This window comes from Xenopus laevis, chromosome 2S, assembly GCF_017654675.1.
Source record: "Xenopus laevis strain J_2021 chromosome 2S, Xenopus_laevis_v10.1, whole genome shotgun sequence".
Lineage (NCBI taxonomy): Eukaryota > Metazoa > Chordata > Amphibia > Anura > Pipidae > Xenopus > Xenopus laevis.
In genome coordinates, this window is record NC_054374.1 from 8,719,775 (window position 1) to 8,735,362 (window position 15,588).

At 40.8% G+C, this 15,588-nt stretch overlaps 1 protein-coding gene across 2 annotated transcripts in view; it reads left to right on the forward strand.

Moving 5' to 3' along the window:
- Positions 1–333: 333 nt before the first annotated feature.
- col8a1.S (collagen, type VIII, alpha 1 S homeolog) overlaps positions 334–15,588 on the forward strand; it is a 63,551-nt gene continuing 48,296 nt past the window's right edge. The window contains exon 1 of one of the 2 annotated variants that reach the window (XM_041583350.1): positions 334–450. The gene's annotated coding sequence lies outside the window, so the exon portion shown is untranslated. The remainder of the gene's footprint in view (positions 451–15,588) is intronic. The other variant, XM_018248831.2, reaches the window with a different exon arrangement.

Genomic DNA, 15,588 nt, shown 5'->3' on the forward strand with positions numbered 1-15,588 from the left:
GTAAAAAGGGATCCTCCAATGTGGGTGAAATTGTTCCAGAGAGGGAAGAGCCTGAGAGGGCAGGTGCTATTATCAGACACCCCCATATACACACAATTCCTGGGGGACACATACAGAGACATTACAGATCCTGGATGGAGTTTGCATATATTTTGTTCCACAGGCGGCGTCCCTCCTCCCTGAGCATTTTATTCTTCTTTTTTTTTCTAGCAGCCCATATGACTTTTTTTCCCCTTTTCTACTTGGTCCCTGTTAAACAGATTTCTGAGAGCAGGGTGAGTGTCTCTGCCTTCTTGCTGCTTCTTCCCATCCACCTACAGCAGGAACAGGCTCCACCCCCGGCCGGCACATAAAAGCAAACGGCATTTAGCCCACAGCCACTCACAGCACTTTCTCTCCCACTGCCACAAGCCACACTGATACCTTCCCTGCTGCCTTTGGAGAATCAAGGTAAGAAAGTCTGTTCTTTCTGCATCAAGCTTCTTCTTTAAATTTAATTCAAATAAGTGCCATCCTCTCTGTACTGAAAAGCAGCACTTTTTTTATTCTGATTGATGTGGCATTAATGATACTTACCATCCATTACTTATTTATGAGTGAGAAATAAAAATGAAGCCTATAAATGACTGTGGTTTGGCCAGCCGGCTGCATTCCGTGACTGTGGAGCTGTCGCTGAACTATACGGTGACACTAGTATGAGATCCTTTCACTTGGGAGGGGCAAATGAATAAGTAAAGACATTTTAAACTAAATGTAGTTAGTTCTAAAAACAGAAAACAGTTCTCAGCTTTAACCCCCCTGAAATTTACTGTAACTTTAACACCTTGTTAATTTTATTGTTTCTTATTGTCATTCTGGAACCTGGTAGAATGTGACACATTTTTTCCTTATGTACTATACATGCTATATACTATATACAGATCTCTATAGACATGTGCATGGGGGATGTTTCCTCTGTGCAAGTGCTTGATGTTGCTTCCGAATCTGGGGGCTGTGAAAGAAGTGACAGTGTTAAGTGCAATGACTGGGCAGTAGTCGCGGGGAGGCTGCCAGGTCTACACTGTACTGTCCAGAATATTTTGTCTGAGAAGAATTTCAGCAGGTGAAATGGAAGAACCAAGGCAGTGACAACTTTCTATTATATCCCAACAATGTCCAGTTCAGTTTATCACAAGGATATATATATATATATATATATATATATATATATATATTCATGATTTATTTTGGGAGGAAGCAAAGGCTTAAAAAGGGATACTGTCGTGATTTTTATGATATATTTTTTTTTTAATTTCTAAATGACACTGTTTACACTGCAAATAATTCACTCTACAATATAAAATTTAATTCCTGAACCAGCAAGTGTATTTTTTAGTTGTAATATTGGTGTGTAGGTGCATCTCAGGTCATTTTGTCTGTCATGTGCTTTCAGAAAGAGCCAGCACTTTAGGATGGAACTGCTTTCTGGCAGGCTGTTGTTTCTCCTACTCAATGTAACTGAATGTGTCTCAGTGGGACCTGGATTTTACTATTGAAAGTTGATCTTAGATCTACCAGGCAGCTGTTATCTTGTGTTAGGGACCTGCTATCTGTTTACCTTCCCATTGTTCTGTTGTTAGGCTGCTGGGGGGGAGAGGTGATATCACTCCAACTTGCAGTACAGCAGTAAAGAGTGACTAATGTTTATCAGAGTACAAGTCACATGATTGGGGGCAGCTGGGAAACTGACAATATCTAACCCCATGTCAGATTTCAAAATTAAATATAAAAAAATCTGTTTGTTCTTTTGAGAAACAGATTTCAGTGCAGAATTCTGCTGGAGCAGCACTAATAACTAATGTGTTTAAAAAAAAACATATTTTCCCATGACAGAATCCCTTTAAATATGTCACAAGAACACAGTTAAAATAAAAAAAAGCCACATTCCATGTCTGGGGCTGTTGTGTTTATATGTGTGTCTGCCAAGTTGCACGTGCCCATTGGATTACAGCAAGTTTTAAATCATTTAATAGACATAAATCATATTTAGGATTTTTTTTTAGATTTGTTAAAGGTTGAATCATTAAACTATTAACAACAGCTGTAATGGTTGCTTTATAGATATTTAGCTTTCCCCCCCGCCTCAGCATTTAATATGAATCTCTCTGAAGTCTATAAATCTTGCACAGAGGTTGGTTGTTTGTATTTTATAGTGAATATTGTGACTGTGGGAGAGAGAATGTAGAAGGAGTCATAAAGTATAATGGTGAGGTTTTGTAAAGGGCATCCAGGCAGCCATCTTTGATTACCCAGCTGATGCAGCTGCAATAGTTTTATTGTCCTGGTATATAAGCTCTAGGGATGCATCGAATCCAGGATTCGGTTCGGAATACGGGCAGGATTCGGCTTTTTTCAACAGGATTCAGATTCGTCTGAATCCTTCTGCCCAGGTTGAACCAAATCCAAATCCTATTTTGCAAATGCAAATTAAGGGCGGGGAGAAAAATCACATGACAAGGAAGTAAAAAAAGTTTCCCCCCTTCCCACCCCTAATTTGCATATGCAAATTAGGATTTGGATTCAGTTCGTTATTCGGCCGAATCTTTCACTAAGGATTCAGGGGTTCAGCTGAATCCAAAATGGAGTTGGTCACTAATAAGCTCAGTCCCCAAGAAGCAAGTGAGTCTTGTTGGCATCTTTCAAGCTGATATAAATCTTTCTTTTTTGTGTAAATTGTCTCTATGTTGAGGCCCTGATTTTTTCCTACATGAATTCAATGGAAACACTTATTTCTAGTCTCAATATAGTTATGTCAGGAATTATTCATCGGGGTTGTCTAATTGTCCCCATCTCTTATCTGAAAGAGCCTGTAACATTTACATCTACCTATCGCGTGTGTTCAATCTTGGCTTTCCTTTCCTTCAATTGTTCTGTTCATGTTTTGCTAATGATAAGGTTGGCCGGTGTTTTTGGACATGTCTGGTTGGATGTTTCCTTTGCGCTGTCTGGTACTGTATGGCATGCAGGTGCCAGGCTGCTGGTGGGTGATATCAGAGGAAGGAGAGAGGAAGGGAGGAACATATAACTCATTTTCTCTTCTCTAGGTAAATCAATGGCCACTAGGAACATCACCAACCTCATATAAGAAGCTTTTCTTAATATCATGGACATCCCTACTCAGAGGTTGTATTTGCAGTGCATTTTACAGGCTCATTAGATGTTCGTTTGCAAAGGCAGTGTCAAAAAGGAGTTCCAATCTGAGAAGTTTACTGGGTCTTTTCCCATCACTACAGAGCCAACAGGCCCTTATATTAATATACCACAAAAGTTACATAGTTACATAATTAAATTGGGTTGAAAAAAGACAAAGTTAGTCATAGATACATAGTTACATCGTTAAATCAGTTGAAAAAAGACAAAGTCCATCAAGTTCAACCCCTCCAAATGAAAACCCAGCCCCATACACACACCCCTCGATACTTTTAATTAAATTCTATATACCCATACCTATACTAACTATCATCATGATCATCATCATCATTTATTTATATAGCGCTGTCAAGATACGCAGTGCTTTAACTATAGAGTTTAGTATCACAATAGCCTTTGATATTATGTCTGTCGAAAACATCATCCAAGTCCCTCTTATAGTCATTAACTGAATCAGCATCACAACATCACCCGGCAGTGCATTCCCCAACCTCACTGTCCTCACTGTGATGAACCCCCTACGTTGCTTCAAATGAAAGTTCTTTTCTTCTAGTCTGAAGGGGAGGCCTCTGGTACGGTGATTCTCTTTATGGGTAAAAAGGTCCCCTGCTATTTGTCTATAATGTCCTCTAATGTACTTGTAAAGTCTAATCATGTCCCCTCGCAAGCGCCTTTTTCCCCATAGAAAACAACCCCAACCTTGACAGTCTCCCCTCATAATTTAACTCTTCCCTAACTCTAACCAGTTTAGTTGCACTTAGTCTCTGCACTCTCTCCAGCTCATTTATATCCCTCTTAAGGACTGGAGTCCAAAACTGCCCCCATACTCCAGATGAGGCCTCACCAGGGACCTATAAAGAGACATAATTATGTTTCATCCCTTGAGTTAATGCCCTTTTTTATACAAGACAGAACTTTATTTGCTTTAGTAGCCACAGAATGACACTGCCCAGAATTAGACAACGTGTTATCTACAAAAACCCCAAGATCCCTCTCATTTAAGGAAACTCCCAACACACTGCCATTTAGTGTATAACTTACATTTATATTATTTTTGCCAAAGTGCATAACCTGCATTTATCAACATTGAACCTCATTTCCCAGTTTGCTGCCCAGTTTTCCAGTTTAGACAAATCACTGTGCACATAATGCACAAACAGCACTGGTTTGGCCTATGACTGTATGAAATATAAGCCACCAGTGAAAACCAACCACATCTTGAGGAGGGTACAAGTAGGGTCGGACTTGCTTGCCAGAGTACCAAGGGATTTCTCTGTGTTCTCATTCCCTAGAAGCCCCCAGTCTAGAATTATTCCCATCAGCCTTTGCTTATTTTCATCACACCTATAGTAACACCCACAGCAATTAAAACAGTTTGTTGCAAGTGTCCTGACTACATGTCAATTCCTCTGGTTCAGTTCCAGTTCAATACAGAAGGTATCTGCCCTGGGTAGTGTTGCCTCCTTTTATAGTAACAAATACCAGCCTTCCTATATTTTCCCAACTTTTACCCCTATTAAAAAATTGTCATTAATCTTCATTTTTACCAGCCAGGCTGCAACCCTAGCCCTGGGCCATGCACATCATGGGGGAAAGTAGGTACAGAAAAGCAATGGCAACAGTAGGGCAAGATGTGACTTTAGTGTTAACAAACCTGTGGACTTTCATTTACAGCTATCAACAGAAATGGGCTGTTTTTGGATAATGGGAGATGTAGTTCAACAGAGGCTGAAGGCCCATTCCTACATTATAAAAATAACTGAGTCCGGCAGAATTCTGTTGCCTGTTTTAGCTGCCGCTCCAACAAAAACCTCCCTCCAGACAATGATAAGTTCATGTGGTATATATGATGAGTGTTCTTGTATCTGAACCAAGGAATGACAACACCAATAAAAAGCTTCTGGTTACATAAGCCAAAATATACATGACTTCAAAGGGAAATAAAAGCCCCATGTTTATTTTTCATTTTGTATTTCCAGGAGGGGAAAGCCTCGCATGTATACAAAGGCAATTTTCTATTCGTTCTGGTGTTGCCTTACATCATTTACTGGTGGACTTTAGGAAATGGATTTAGTCAGCCGTCTGCCTTTTATTGGGGTCTTACACGGATTCAGAGCTTCGAATTAAAACCAGAACCCGCACGTTGCTCTGGGCCACAGCTGTGTGTAATGTAACCCACAAAAGTAATAATAAAATGTAAATTTGTAGGAATAACTGCTCCAGGGCATGTTCATTACAATGCGAGTGCAGTTCAGCTACTGAAAGAAACTCCGTATCAGCGCATCTGTTACTGATGTACATGCTAAATCTAAACAGTGTCGTTCCAGTGGGAAACAGGGGGGCTTGTTTGCTGTAAGACGGGCTTTTTACTGCTTCGTACATACAATTGAGTAAAGTCAAGTCTCACTGCAAACAAACAGCACAAACAATTGTTTCTCAACATATATGTGACAATGGAACCTGGGCAAACATTATTTTCAGCCGTGGACTTGAGAGTCCGGGGTATTTACTCCCGCAATCCTCACTGCTCAGAACAGATACAGGGTCTAAGATAATTTAGGGGCAAATTTACTAAGCGGCGAAAATTCGCCAGCGATGGCTTCGCAGGCAGCGCAACACTTCACCAGGTGAAAATTCGCTCAGACAACGCTAATTCACTAAAATGCGAAGTTGCTTCCAGGTCGCCGAACGTTGGGGAAGTTGCGCTAGCGTTAGTTTGTCAAGCAGAGCGAAGTTGCGCTATCGTTGGCTAATTTGCATACGGCGGGAAGTTAATGTTGAATGGACGTATCTGTTGCAGCAAATACATTACACTACACAAGTCCAGGGAACCTTAATAAAGACAATAGAGTTGTTATATTGCCCTACACGAGCCCAGTGTATAGTTTATGTGCCATATGTTAGGAAATGTAGGGGGGAAGCGGGTTACCCCAAAATAAATTTACGCTCTTTTGCAGCCTATCACCCTGAAAAAAGGAAAGTCGCCAGCGTTTTTTGGGACTTTATTTTCAACTAAGTCCTATCTACTCTATTCTTGAATTTTTCTGAATTTATTAAACCCCAAGGATGGAAAAGTCAGAATCTGAAATCTCAGACCTGTCGAGGTTGCCTATAAGTCAATGGGAGAAGTCCCAATGATTTTTTGATGTGCGCTGGGTTTCTGGCAATACCCCGAAGTTTTCTGAGTTTTCGGGCAAAATTATGAGTTTTCGGGTGAAAAATTCCATCAAAGTGCTAATGTTTAGGAATCTTGCTGGATTCCCAGACATTTACATTTTGATGGCATTTTCATAAAAATCAGCTCAATCAGCCCCAAAGCCATTGATGTGCTTAAAGTGATATTCAGACTCTATAAAAGGGTAACTTGACTTGCTTATGTCAACGTGGGATTTTTGTTGTGTGAGACACAGTCAAGTGCCTCAGTCTTTCCAAAGCTGTACATATTTTTCCTCGATCAGAAATGCTTGTTAGTCTGCGCTCGTACAATTCCTGCCTGTCCTTGGCACCCGAGTCAACGAGCTGGGCCAACAATAGCACATTTTTGTTACTGTACAGTACAGTAAGTTCAACTCCTGTTCTAGGCGTCAAAAAGAATCTGTGCTGTGTTGCAGGACGCTATATATCAGCCCTCTCCGGAAGCACCGTTAATTCTTGCCAAAACAAAGAGAGAAGTGCTCAGGTTTATTTTACAGTTCAGATCTAGGCACAAAGGTAGCGCTCCCCGTGTTTGCAAGCAAGTTCCACTGTAGAACATTGAGTCTCAGCAACATCTCGGCATTTGCAATTTATAGGTTATTGAAAATGTATCAGTGTTTATGTCCCATATCATTAAAGTGCACTAAAACCCTGAAACAAAAATGGTGGCAAACTTTTATAACATAGTTATAGAGCTGCAATACCAGGTACAGCATCTGCATGGGCCTGAATTTTTTCCCTTTACCTACATATCCGGAGGCATTAGCGTAGCTTTGTCACTTTTATAGGCCGGAGAGGGGGCAGAGTTAGTGACATTTAGTGGTGGGCTGCTGATATCGGGGTGATGCCATATTGCTGCTCCAAGGTGCAATGCCATTTATTTTATAATGAATATAATGCTGCTCAAAGGGAAACTCTTGCTAAAATGCAATCTTTCCTGCACAAGATAATACTTTTCTATCATTTAGGGCAGAGACACACTGGAAGATTAGTCGCCCATCGACTAATCACCTCTTCTTCGTGCGACTAATCTCCTCAAAAAGCCTTCCTGCCAGCTAGAATCTAAATCGCCGACGGGATGGCACTTGGATCGTTTCGTTTTCCACGTCAGGCAACTTTGGAACACGAAGCGCTCCGAAGTGATCCCGCCGGCGATTTAGATTCTAGCCGATGGGGCCTATTCCCAATATTCCATCCCTACCTATTCCCAATATTTCATTCCTACCCATTCCCAATATCCCATCCCTACCTATTCCCAATATCCCATCCTTGCCTATTCCCAATATTCCATCCCTGCGTATTCCCAATATTCCATCCCTGCCTATTCCCAAAATCCCATCGCTACCTAATTCCAACATTTCATCCCTACCTATTTCCAATATCCCATCCCTACCTATTCCCAATATTCCATCCCTACCTATTCCTAATATCCCATCCTGACCTATTCCCAATATTCCATCCCTACCTATTCCCAATATTTCATTCCTACCTATTCCCAATATCCCATCCCTACCTATTCCCAATATCCCATCCTTGCCTATTCCCAATATTCCATCCCTGTGTATTCCCAATATTTCATCTCTACCTATTCACAATATTTCAACCGTACCTATTCCCAATATCCCATCCCTACCTATTCCCAATATCCCATCCCGACCTATTCCCAATATTCCATCCCTACCTATTCCCAATATTTAATTCCTACCTATTCCCAATATTCCATCCCTGCCTATTCCCAATATTCCATCCCTACCTATTCCCAATATTCCATCCCTACCTATTCCCAATATTCCATCCCTACCTATTCCCAATATTCCATACCTACGTATTCCCAAAATTTAATCCCTACCTATTCCCAATATTCCATACCTACGTATTCCCAAATTTTCATCCCTACCTATTCCCAATATCCCATCCCTATCTATTTACAATATTCCATCCTTGCCCAGTCTCAAAATTCAATCCCTTCCCTTCCTTCCTATCTATAATATACTACTGATACATCGATGCACTTTTCTGCTCCTCTTATCTCCCGTTTACTCTCAAATCTTCTTTGTTCTTCCTCTTTCTTTCTCTTCTCCCCCTCACTCCAGTCTAGTCTCTTACATGCAAGAATGCAAGAAAAGTATAGTTCAAAAATATCTATAAATCTATTTGCACCCAAATATGACAGTATACTGATTTAATTCCTTTCCACCACATTACTAAAATTGTGTGCAGTAACTAAGCTATTTTTGCATATAAATACAATTTATAGTAGTTCTTTCAAAGCAAAAATGTACTATATTTGACTTTTACCTCCTCCTGCATCAGACTGTGAAACAGCCGCCCTCTCACATGACCTTAATAATTATGTATTAACCTTGAAAGCTTGAAGTCTATCCTCATAAACCTTTTTTTCCTCCCTTCTTGTTTCACCGTGATGACTCCTACCTTAAAGCCCATTTGTAGAGGTGCAGAATTTGAAACTCTGGTGTGGTCTTCAAACAGCTGTACTGTCTGGGGAGTCAATTTCCTCAGGAATTTTGCAGCTAAGCTTGTACATCTGCGCTGTGTGAATTGGAAGCCTCTCCGGCCGCAAGTCGGCAGATACTCATGTGAGAAATCCAAGAATTGTCCCAGTGCGTGACCTAAATGCCAAGTTCGCAGACTGAGATGCGAGACATTTTATAAAAGGCCCAAAGAAAACAGGACTTGACTTTCCAAGATGTTTAGAAACATATATATATATACTGTATTTTATTAGAACAGTCATTGCCTTGGTTTTTCTGTTAATAACTAATTGGAGCATGGAAAGCCCAACTTGACAAGTCTTTGAAATCAAAATTGTTACATCCACAGAGATTCCCATAGTCTTGGGGAGGTTTCAGATTTTTTAATGTAAATGAAAGGGTACTTTAGATGTATTCAGTGCAGGTATTTACAGCTCATTAAAAGGATATGAAATGCAGTTGAGTATTATGGGGTGAATTCATGCAATGGTACCTGTTAGCTTTGAGTTTCATCAATAGTCTCTTCTCATGGGACCTGCCAGCAGGAGAGTTTGCACAATGCATTGTATGTCATTGCAATATCCACTCTTAACTAATGGGGTTTCCATTTAGTGTTTCTACAAAGTGGAGAATTGTCACACAGGGTGTGGGGGCAAAGATGGAAATATTGATTGTACCCCCTGCTCCAGCACCGATCGTTGCACCAGGCCGTCCATCCAACAGCAGGCTAGCTACATAGAATTAATACATAGAATTAGGGGCAGATTGATCAAAATATGAGAATAGAGTTCAATACAGAAAAACTTGCCCACTTTCTATTCATTCCTGTGGGATATTTAAATGCATACTTTTCAATGGGTGAAAGTAAGACTCTGCTATTTGATAAAAAGCCCATAGGAATGAATAGAAAGTGGGTGAGGTTTTTTTTCGGGGAGCGCTGATCTCACATTTTTATAAATCTGTCCATTAAGTGTGGAGATTGGAGGGGTAATTGAGGTTGGTTGGAAGGAGCGTGACTAAAGCTGGCCATACAAGAGCCGTTAAAAGCTGCCGACAGACTTATCGCAGCTTATTGGCCCATGTGTGGGGCCCTCCGACAGGTTTCCCTGATCGATATCTGGCCGAAAGTCGGGTAGATGTCAATCGGGCAGGGTTAAAAATCCCGTCGGATCACAGCTGCATCTGTTCGTTAATACAGTCCCGCGATCTTAGGGTCCACGATCGGATCAGCCAATATCGCCCACCTCAATATGGGCATATTGGAGAGAGAACCGCTTGTTTGGCAGATTTTTACGTGTATGTTCACCTTAAAAACGGTCATACAGGGGCAGATTTTAACTGCCAATCCGAGTCCTTTAGCTGCTTCTCTGCCTGTGTATGGGGCTCTCCAACAGGCCTCCCCAATCAATATCTGGCCAAACATTGTATCCCCCTTCATTGTAATTCGACCATTAGCCTGGCACAGATTTAGAATAATAGAATTTTATGGGTTAAGGTAATAAAACTTAAAATATTTGCACTCGTTCTAGTAACCTATAGCAACCAATCTGAAGGCAGCATTTATTACTGACCCTGTTTGAAAGGAAACATTTGCGGTAGTTAAATGGAGCAAAGTGTTATTGACACAGAACAGTCAGGATCCCCACACACTGGTGGCTGCAACTTGCTCTTGATTTATACTTCATGCACAAATATTGCAGAACACAATGGAATGTCAGGAAAGAACACTGATGTGCTGACCACTTAGATACCAAAGCAGCTCCCACCTATCAAGTTTATATACCAGCACCAGGAACATATGTCACTTCTGTTAACACAAGAATTTGGATTGGAATCGTAAATTTGCCATACGTTCTGCTATAAACCATTACTTTGGCACCAGTAAGTATGACTAGATAACCATAAAGTTCTACCTAGTGCTGGTGTATAAACTAAACAAAGTATTGACCGAGAGGAACCTAAATATGGTAGAGAATATCCTAGGAAGGTACAGTTACATCCTAAGTTAGTAGAACCCTGACACAACCGTTGGGAATCTGGTCAACGATTTAATTGGAAGAAACACAAATACAGGTTTGGCTTAGTCATTTTTATTCGGGGCCACATTTTGCACATGGCTCCACTGGAGTTATAGTCTGATTGCCGGTATAATTTAAAGTAGAAGCAAGTAACAAAGTGCAAGTGCAACACTCGCTGCATAACTGGGAGCTCCTCAAGTTCCCAGGACTAACCTGAGGCCTACATGTTGTATCCATGTTTGTGGCTTCACCAAGGGTCACTCTCCTCCTCAATGGAGTCGAGCTGACCTTGTTACATTAGAGGTGATCTATGACAGGACTACCCTCTCAGTAACTAGTCCTGAGGCATCAGTCTGCCCCAAAGGTCCATGGCTTGTGAAACATCTGTTACATGCTTCAGCTCCTTACATAGGTTCCTAGGCCAAGGACTTCACCATTTCTAGAAACTTACTGGGGGGATCCTATTAAATGGCCATGCAAAGTGGAAATCACTCTTGATTATATAGAAAATATACTTCATCTCCTTACAACCTGGACTCTTTTTACTACTGAGCAGTCTCATACTTATCCTTATATACTTACCCCTGGTGGCCGCACCACTACGTTATTCTATACACCACAGTGCAGCATTTTATGGCTGTATATAGTTCATTCTGTGAATGCAAAGCCCCATGGCCCAGAGCAGTGTGAACCAGGCCCAGAATCCTTAACTATATGCTGCTGCCTTCTCTTCCACACTCCAACTTCTGGACTCTCCCAGGCTCAGGGAAACTTGTAGCCAGTCCATAAAACTGGCAGATTTCACCCCTTGCACAGTGAGGGAAATGACAAATTACTGGAAGACTTATATTTATTTATTGCCTGCAAGAATTCTGGATACACTGTTAGTGAAACAAGATACCTGTTTTGTTAATACCTCTATACAGAACATTCTATGCTGAAATCAAATGTCTTACCATTGAATCCAGGGACTGCATTATTCAGCTGCAACAGTCTCAAGGGACCTGTGTATTGGCTGAAGCAGCTCCATTTTTACTTGTGCTTGTCCATATATTCATAAAGTCCATATAATTATATTTTCCATACATTACATTCAGACAGTTCTTTTGTTAATATGGTAGCCAATTTAAAAGACAGCATCCCTGAGGCCAACAAGGGGTCTAATGTGACACATGTTATGTTGCATTCAGTTGAATGGGAATTGATATAGTCAATAAGAAGCCATCCAGGGGTTCTGACCAAGGTTATGGTGTTACCTTTGTGGTGCTGAATAATATACAGTAGCGTCTTTATAGGAAGCCATCCAGGGGCCAACAAAGGCTATGGTGTGACATATGTACTGTATTTAGTTGAAAAAAGCCTGATATAGAGAATTACCAGGAGGACAACTCAAGTTTGCTCATGCCGATGATTAAATATTCTAAATATGTCAACATGGACATTCACCTTTAGTAAGAATGTATAAAGGTGTAGACCCAGTGTAGTACATATAGCCCTCAAGCCAGCGATATTTACCTCTCCTTGTGGCAATTAATGAAGTAATACAGGTATGGGACCTGTTAACTAGCATTCTGAAGGACAAAGGGGTTTTTCTGTAATTTGGGTCTTCATACCTTAAGTCTGCTAAAAATTATTTAAACTACGGATGCACCGAATCCAGGATTCGGTTCGAGATTCGGGCAGAATTCGGCCTTTTTCAGCAGGATTCGGATTCAGCCGAATCCTTCTGCCCAGCCGAACCGAAGCCGAATCCTAATTTGCATATGCAAATTTAGGGGCAAGGAGGAAAATCGTGTGACTTTTTGTCACAAAACAAGGAAGTAAAAAATGTTTTCCCCTTCCCACCCCTAATTTGCATAGGCAAATTAAGATTCGGATTTGGTTCGGTATTCGGCCTAATCTTTTGTGAAGGATTCGGGGGTTCGGCCGAATACCAAAATAGTGGATAACATAAACATTAATTAAACCCAACAAGATTGTATTGCCTCCAATAAGGATTAATTATATCTTAGTTGGGATCAAGTACAGACTACTGTTTTATTATTACAGAGAAAAAGGGAATTATTATCAAAAATTTTAATTATATTTCTTATAATGGAGTCTATGGGAGACGGCCTTCCCGTAATTTTTTTTTTTTGCTATATACATTTATATTATATATACAGTATATTGCATTTACAGGTATGAGACCTGTTATCCAGAATGCTCAGGACCCGGGGCTTTCGGTTTAATGGATCTTTTCGTAATTTGAATCTTTATACCTAAGCTTACATGAAATAAAGCCAATAGGCTGGTTTTGTTCCAATAAGGATTAATTATATCTTAGTTGGGTTGAAGTACAAGCTACTGTTTTATTATTACAGAGGAAAAGGAAATCATTTTAAAAAATTTGGATTATTTGGATAAAATGGAGTCTATGAGAGGTGGCCATTCCATAATTCAGAATTTTCTGGATTGCGGATCCAATACTTGTATTGCGAAAAAATATGTCATGTCCTTATACGTTTTTGCATTTTTGCCCTATAAAGAGCAGACGAACTGATGAAAGGCCTTACTGTATGTGTTTAAATCACCTTTCAAAAGTAACTTTACTTTCCTCCGTGCAGCACACATGAACTACAGGAAGAGGCATAAAAATGTAATAACGCTAAGAAAATGCCAATAATTCTTGATTTCCTCTTGCTTTGTGTTTCTTTTTTTTTTTTTATGTAAAAAATGTGAATATGGGCGGTGGAATACCAATTGCTTGCAGAAATAATGGGAATTTCTTATTCTGGCGGATGCTCAGATTTAGATTTGTTTTATGAGATAAATAATACAAAGGGGATTTTATCAAGTTCAGCCCGGCAGACTTTCGGTGATGTCTCTTTGTCTCCATGTAAAAGCCTCTCTACCTGTCATTCAGTGCAGATATCCAAAACATGGCACTACCATAACCATGATAATTGTAAGGGCCACTCACCCTGGTGGTCCAGTGGGCCGGCGGGGACGCCCGCTACCTGTACGTGATGCTTCTTCCGAGTTTTATGTGCGCAATCACACTGGCACAATTGCATCTTGGTGCAATGGTGCGAAATTCAAATGTTTAAAAGGCACTTTAGGGCTGCAGTACTTATAGGTTTCCTCATTGTGAGTTCCTGGTGCCTCTGTGCTGTCTAAGCTTCTGTATCCTACGATCTGATACCCTGTTGTGACCCCTGCCTGCTACTGACTATCCTGACTTCTGAATCCTGACCCCTGCCTGGTACCCGACTCTGCTGTGTCCGTATCCCTTCTGATAGATCTCCTAGTTTGACTCTTGCCTGTCTGACTCTGCTTGTACTCTGCCTGCCCCGACCCGGCCTGATTTGACTACGCTTTCTGCCTATCCTTGTACTGTGACCTTCTGCCCAAAAGACTTTGCCTTACTGTTGTGCCCCTTTGCTTGTCCAGAACTCTTGTTTGGCACCTCTCTTAATAAGACCTGGCGGCATTCGATTAGCCGAGGGCTCCTCCCGAGGTGAAAGGCGGCTGTTAGCAAGAGTCGAGAACAGGGTGCTTAGCTTTGGTTCTGGATTTAGGGTTCCGACTGTGACAATAATGTTCTCCATAAAGAGGATCCTTAATCTGCTGCAAGGGATGCTGAGGTTTACAGATAGATCTACTGGCCATTCAGTGGCTGCTAAAAGCCAAAAGGAGCAGAAATATATCTTTCCATCTTTCTTCCTAATTAATAACATTGGAATCAGGTTTTATCTGTCAAGCCCTTCTCACTGTTGGACAGCTGCACAATGAAGATCCCCAATCTCGTCATCACATTATGTTCTATTTAATAATATATATTAATATTTCCTGTGATGGGTACCAGGGATTAGCTTTGCTGTGTTGAATCACTAGACTCCTGAGTCTTTTCCTCATCAGTAAAAATAAATATGGAATTTGCCTTTTATTTATGTTGCATTTCTTTCCTCAAAACTCTCCTGTTTATTCGCCCAAAGTCAGTAAAACATACTGGCAGTTTAATTAGCATGTGATTAAACAGAACCTAATTTATCTGCTTGTGACTAGGATATTAGATTGTAAGCTCCTCTATGGCACGGAATGAGTTTTTATTCAGTTTATGTTTTTGTTTATGTTACACATGAGTACACTGACCCTATATAATTGTTTGAAATGTTCTTTTAAGCAGGTTGCTATTTCATATTCCAGGTTACTTGTCTTGAATGGAAATGTGCTGCTCTTTTGGGATCCTGTCAACTGCTTTTTATTTCATTTCAGAAACTTAATAGGAATTGAAAGACAGGCAGCAATTGCTGAACATCCTTTTGGTTGTTTGGGGGTTTGGGAGCTGTAGTTGAGTGGCTGCTAAATGCCACATCAGTTACAAATGCAAGTGGAAAGTTCAAAGTGCAATTTTGCCTGTGAATTGCCATTTTTTAACCATATTGCAGCATCTTCCACCATAATTCCAGAGAAATTGCGTTACTTCCAGACCAGAATAATGGGCACAAGTCTGATGAGTATATTGATGCCACCCACTGTAGGGAACTTGGTCCCCAGTATCAATAAGTGCACTTGCACCCCATTCATCAGCTATGGCAGGACATATGCACTGGCGGCCTTGTAGCGTCACACCAGAGGGTCTTCCCCTGCCAGAAACAGGGCCATATTTGCAAGCAGGGTGCCCGAGGCCTCGCTGTCCTAACGCCTGCCGT